We start from the raw sequence: 6645 nt of genomic DNA on the forward strand, positions 1-6645 counted from the left end.
AGGGGTAGTAGGTATATTTGGGGAGGTAGGTTGGGTAGGTTAACAGACAAGACAAACAAGATGCATACAGGGGTGGTATATGACACATGTGGGGGGGTAAACACCTTGGACGGGGAGGGGTGTTTGGAAGTCGCAAGCCCATGAGCCCCCAAATGGAAACAGTGGGACTGAGGCCCCCACCTATGGGCAGTCACCACTGCACCTTCATAGCCCCAAACGTGGCTGTGTAGGAGGGCAGGCTCATCCTTTAATTGCATCACGTGGCCCTCAAGCTGGCATAGCTGGTCTCGAATCTCCTTGTAAAGCTCCCTATGCACCATGGCCAGGACCTGATGGCAGGTGACAGGTACGTCTCCGCCCCCACTCTTAGGGGGGCCGAGCCCCATCCCCTGTGGCGGTTCCACCCAAAGGTGGTGCAGGGCCAATGGAGGAGGAGGGCCCAGGCTGGGCCCCAGACATGCTGGTGCCCAGTGCCATGGCCAGCTGAGGTGGGACAGGCCTTCCCATATGAGTTATGGTGTTGCAGTTTTAAGAAAGATATCGGTTAGTAATAGTTAACAGCATTCAGGATTAGTTGTAACGGCATGCATAGGTATTCTCATTAACCCAAGACACCAGATTTACAACAGCTGCAGAGCGAGCAGAACACATGCATATATGGGACAACAGTGACCATTACAACAGCATGCAGGTTTCATTGATGGCAACAGGCCACCAATATCTGGAGTATTTTAACATGGCACATTGTCAAAGGAAACAACTTCAAAGACCAATACACGTAAGTTTTAGTTAAGGCACATTTAATAACTTGCTGCAGGGAGACAAAAACATGCAAATACAAGGATTTGTCTAACTACTAACAGGAAACATGCTATTCTTAGGTTCATAGGTTCATACTAGGCTATCTGCCCTAGGGCATTTATAAGCCTAGCCAGAATGTGTTTGGCTTTCACCACCCATTTTAAATTTATTTTGCTATGCCCTTTTTCGAGGTTAGTATGCTGTGCCTCTGTCTAACAGTGGCACAGAAGTGATACCCGGGGTAAACCTACGATCTCCCATCCACTCATCAAGATTCCTCTTGAAGAGAGTCAATGAGGGACTCTGCTTAACCTGGACTGGGATTTTATTCCAGAGTGAAGGGAGCCTCTGGGTTATGAATCTGTCCCTCCAGCATGTCCTGTTTATTTCAGTGCTGAGGTTCAAGTCTCTCGAGCGCGTAGCACGATGGGATTTGGATTTTCTGAGGTGCAGCATGTCCATTAATTCGGGTTGGACATGGCTTTATACGTCAGGCACAGATCGCCTCTGAACAGGCGGTATGCCACTGAGTAGAGCTGGAGTTTCTTTAACCGGGCAGCATATGGCATCTGTTTGAGCCCTTTGATCCTCTTGGTGAGGTACATTTGGGGTCTTTCCAGTTGCTGCAGGTGTCTGGTAAGGTACATCCCAAAAGGGGCATTGTACTCAATTATGGGCCTGATGAGGGATGAGTAAAGAGGCACGATGACCTCCCCTGATCTAGATGTGAATCCCTTCATGATTAGGTGGGCTATATAAAATGTTTTTCTAACCACTTTGGCCACGTGGTTATCAAATGAGAGATTGCTATCAACTTGGGTCCCCAGGTCCCTAATTAATTCTTCTGTACTTAATGGATTACCAGCTATGTGGTAATTTGTGGGCACTTTGTTTTTGCCAAAGGGGATGACTATACACTTTTTTGGCATTTAGCTTGAGGCCATGGCTGTGGCACCAGTTGTCTGTTTCTATGAGGCTCTTTTGGAGGATGCTTGTGTCGGCTGGAGAGTCAATTATGGCCCAGTTTGCAGTCATCTGAACTTGGTCAGCCACAGTCCTTCTGTGTTGGCCTGTACCTCCGAGAAATATATACCGAACAAGAGGTCCCAGGACTGAGCCTTGTGGGACACCACTTGTAACTGGTTTGGAGTCTGACATGGCTCCAGCAATTCTAACCATGTGGGTTCTGTCCTTGAGCCAGTTTGCAATCCATCTAGTGACATAGGGGTTTATATTTAAGCTGGTGAGCTTATCTATAATGCCAGTGGGGTATTGTATTGAAGGTTTTGCGAGGTCCAGGTAGGCTGTGTGGACCACCTTCCCCTCGCCAATGGCCTTGGTGACTGTTTCAAAGAAATCAACCAGGTTTAATAGGCAGGATCTGCCCTTAACAAAGCCAAACTGGTAGGATCCAGTGTCTGTAGGTCCCCAATATCTTTATTTATGAGGTCCATGATGATCCTTTCCATAGCTTTGCAGACCAAGCTAGTCAGGCTTATGGGGTGATAGTTTCCAGGATCCGTTGAGGCACCACCTTTATGGAGAGGGACCACTGTTGCTGTACACCACTCTTTGGGCACATATCCTGTAGTAAGGCTGAGATTGAACAGTAGTTTTATGTTTGGGTTTAGCTCTTCTTGGAGTTCATGTAGGATGCAGCCTGGGACACCGCCTGGTCCCATTGATGCTGTGTTTTTGCTTTGGAGAGGGCTCTTACCTGAGCATCTGAGATGTCAGGGGCAGCACTCTGCTGGGATAGATATTTGCCCTTTGGTGGTGGGAGAAGTTTGCTGAACCTGTCAGCTAGGATGTTGGCAATGTCTGTGGGTTTGGTGTATTTTTTGTCATTTTGGACTAATTCTGAGCATATCTGGGAATTACCACCCAGGTTCCTAACATAACTAAAGAAAGCCTTGTGATTATCCTTAGTGTCCTGTGCAATTTTTCTCTCGAAGCTGGCCTTAGACAATTTTATGAGTGCCCGTAGTTTTTGCTAATACTGATCAGTGATGCCTTCCCTTTTTGGGATTTTGCTCTATCATTTAGTAGCTTCCTCCTTCTATTGTATAGTTTGTTTATGTCTGGTATCCACCAGACAGGACGTCTGCCTTTGGAGGATTGGGTCTTGGTTTTATTTGGGATCACATGATCCATGCATTCCTGAAGGTGTTCATAGAATGCGTTTATAAAGGATTCTGCTGTCTGGGCCGTATTTTCCACAGGCCCAGGGGCTTTGAAGGATTCCACCTCGGTTTTGAGGAGTGTGAAATTTGCTTTAGAGAAGTTTTTCACTGTGGTTTTCTGGGCAGGGGGTGGGGTTGGGATGTGAATATCCAGTGAGATTAGTTTATGGTCTGATCTTACCAGTGAGGGATAAACTTCTGGTCTGGAGCATAGAGTCCTCATGTTGGTGATGATCAGGTCCAGTATGTTTTCCCCTCTTGTGGGAGTGGTAACAAGTTGTTCCATAGCATTTGAGTTTATAAATTCTAGGAACCTATGGGCTAGGGTGTTGAAGCTAGAGTAATGCTCCCAGTCTATGTTTGGGTAGTTGAAGTCGCCCAATATAATGGTGTTTGGAGAGACCTTCATATTTTCCAGTGTTCTCAGGAAGGCCGAGTGGGGTTCCTGGGTTTGGGAGGGTGGTCTGTAGCAGGCTATAAACTTATACTGTTTTACAACACATGACCTTCTATGGCTGACGTAATCAAACACAACTTTTAGTATTGTTCTACAGCAGATGTTACTCAGATTTTCTGCTGACATGACTAGATTTGTGAGAAACTTTTTGAGAAAAACAACCTGGCCTTGATGGGCACTAATCCGTTTACAGTTTTCTATTGTACAGTGTTACATTTCAAGGTACTTTTCTAACTCAGATACAAGCAAATGCTGGTTTCAGTTCATATTTTCAAACAGGCTTTGTCCTAATTATCTATAGCTTCTAAAGCTGTGTATTTTCTCACAGCACAAGCGGAACTTCTTGTCTAAGTTTCATACAAGTAGTATTGTTCTATTCATTATTTTCCCAACGCAAGCAGAAATCATCTGCTTCTCAGTAAATTTCCAAGGCACAAGCAAGATTTTAACTAACAATACAAGGTCAGAAAGGATCTGCAGTTTGTACAGATTTATGCAGTATGAAATAGAATAAATGTGTCAACCCTTTTCAAGCTCTAAATGCACTAAGCATATTACTAATACCCACATTAATACATATTTTTCTGACACATGCATAGAACCAAATGTGAATATTTATAAACTAATAGGACATATGTCCCAACAAATGTTTGGAGTGTACACGTACCCATTCAGGTGTGTAATTAGGTTATTGTAGCACATATGGTGGGAGTGAGAGAGAGAGGTCAATTAACAACTAAGATATCCCTGTAGTTTCACAACTTTCTTAGTCACTGCAGTGATCTGTCCCTTACATGTATTATTACACTACCCAATGTCCTTACTTTGTACAATGGTATGTTTGTAGATAAGTATCTACATGGACTGTGTCTAACGTATAGTCTACACCTCTTACCTGTTATAGCTATTGAGGAAATCATTGTTAACACTACCTGACAAGTTCTACACATAGTCCTAGATTCCATGCTTGTAGACAAGTTTATTAGTGAACTGTGTTGTACCTATAGTCTACACCTCTTGTTATAGCTGTGGGAAACATTTTTGTTAACACTACCTGACAAATACTACACATACTCCCAGATTCCATGTTGATGTTATACACATACCTAACAATCCATTATTGCACACACTCTGGTCAGGGCTTGACAGGCTGCAGGTGTTAATGTGACATATTTTGGAATAGCTGTCATACACTTTGGGTGAGATGATACAATGACAGGTTTGTTTCCATATACATTCTCTTTTTATGTTCGGGTCTGACTATCCATTATATGTCAGTATAAGCTGCCTACATTTCTTGGATCATCACACTGATTTGTCAGGGGAACAGGCTACCGGGCAGCAGATTTGGGCCATTTATCTGGACATGCTGGACAGATCAGAACAATTGAGGGATATGACTATGCATACAGCTTACTATCTGAACATTGTGCCACAGTCTGTACAGTTGATGGTTATGATTATGCTTACAGCGTACTATCTGAACATTCTAGCAAAGTCCGTACAGTTGGCTCTAATTATGCATACAGCTTTCTCTCTGAACATTCTCACAAACTCTGTACAGTTGTGGGGTATGATTATACATACAACTTACTACCAATTCTGGGATTCAAACCCCTGCTGTATGTGGTAAAATATTACAGCTGACATCGCAGTACACTGTGCTATCAGGGAATTGGTGTAAAGCATTCCAATGGTTTGTAAGTCTCCCTCAGTTGTTCTATATGACTGTCCTCTTGGGACTCCCAACATTGTTATACTGAACTTCCTACACATTTTAACTGTGTTCAACAGTGTGTACAACAGTACTATTTATAGAATGCAACACTACAACAATGTATGAAACAGAATGTACACAAGCGCTCCAGTGGTTATACTTTTTTCACAAGATATTACACCTTTTTTCCACGCAACCTATATAACAGTCTTCCTGCCGTATTGTCTGGTTTATTCACTACATCCCATATACAATACATTTTTATACAGGTACAACACTTTCTAGAACTGTTATATTTATTTGTTATGACAGTATATGCAGAAATATTACTAACCTGCCTCGCAACGCAGCCTTTGCAGCCTAGCAGCATGGGCTTGCTGGTTCACAGCCCACTCATCTGCAGCTGTCAGAGAAATACAGTGATATTTAGCCATTACCTATCCATAGTATACACAAGCTAGGCAATCATTATCTATGTAGTAGAATGGGTAATTACTCAGTGCTGGGGCATTAGCCATCTGCCTTGCTTCTTGGATCCAGTGGTCCAAGAGATCACTCCTCTGCCGCTTCAGCTCAGCATGGTGATGCCTGACCTGCTCACCAGTCCCTGGGATACCAGTGTCACTGGTGAGGTCAAGGGCAAGACTGTCTCAGGCCTCCCCTTTATACTGAGAGTCCTGGTACTGGCCCTGCAGTAGTCTCTTCTCATGGTGTTTTACCAGGAGCCATACCATGAATCTGGACTCCTGGGTGCCCCAGCGCTGTGCTCTAAATCGAGTGTCTTCCCCAATTCCAGCCATTCTGCCTACAGTAGGGAGCTGCAACCAGTTATGGGAATTATTGGCGCCTGTGGGGTTTAAATACACCCGATTTCCTGCACTTTCCCTTGATTGGATGGTTTTGAAGAGGCTAAGGTATGGGCACACCTGCTTACCTAATGTTGGCATTGCTTAAAGGGGCATGCCACTGGGCAGATTTAGTTAGCCGGCCTACACATTGCTTACACCACGCAAACTGACCTGTGCAATGCTTAGCATTACTTAATATGTAATTAGCATTATATTTTCCTTTTGACATTGATTTATTCTTTGTTACATGTTATATCTGTGTCTGGTATCTGTGATTCATGTGTACATACACTGTATGGGGTCCTGGGGACTTCAACAGTTTATTACAATAACACCTCACATCTGGCCTTACTGAAGTACTCCAGTTTACATATTTATGTTATGTAGCAGGTTATACAACATCACACTGTACATAGATTCATTTCACATGTTCAGTTTGATTTTCCTATGGTGTGGATTTGTTTGTTGAAACCTTAATCTTTTGTACTGCTATGATGGCTTAGTGGTTAACTACTGTGACTGTAGTGTACCAGGTCCTGGGTTTGAGCCTTGCAGAGGCTGTTTATTTTGTTGCTGGGTAGAACACGAGCCATTGGATACAGAGTGATTAAAGCACTTTAAAGCAGTTGTAAGCAGGTA

Source organism: Protopterus annectens, chromosome 1.part1 (genome assembly GCF_019279795.1).
Source record: "Protopterus annectens isolate FY-2018-M chromosome 1.part1, PAN1.0, whole genome shotgun sequence".
NCBI lineage: Eukaryota > Metazoa > Chordata > Ceratodontiformes > Protopteridae > Protopterus > Protopterus annectens.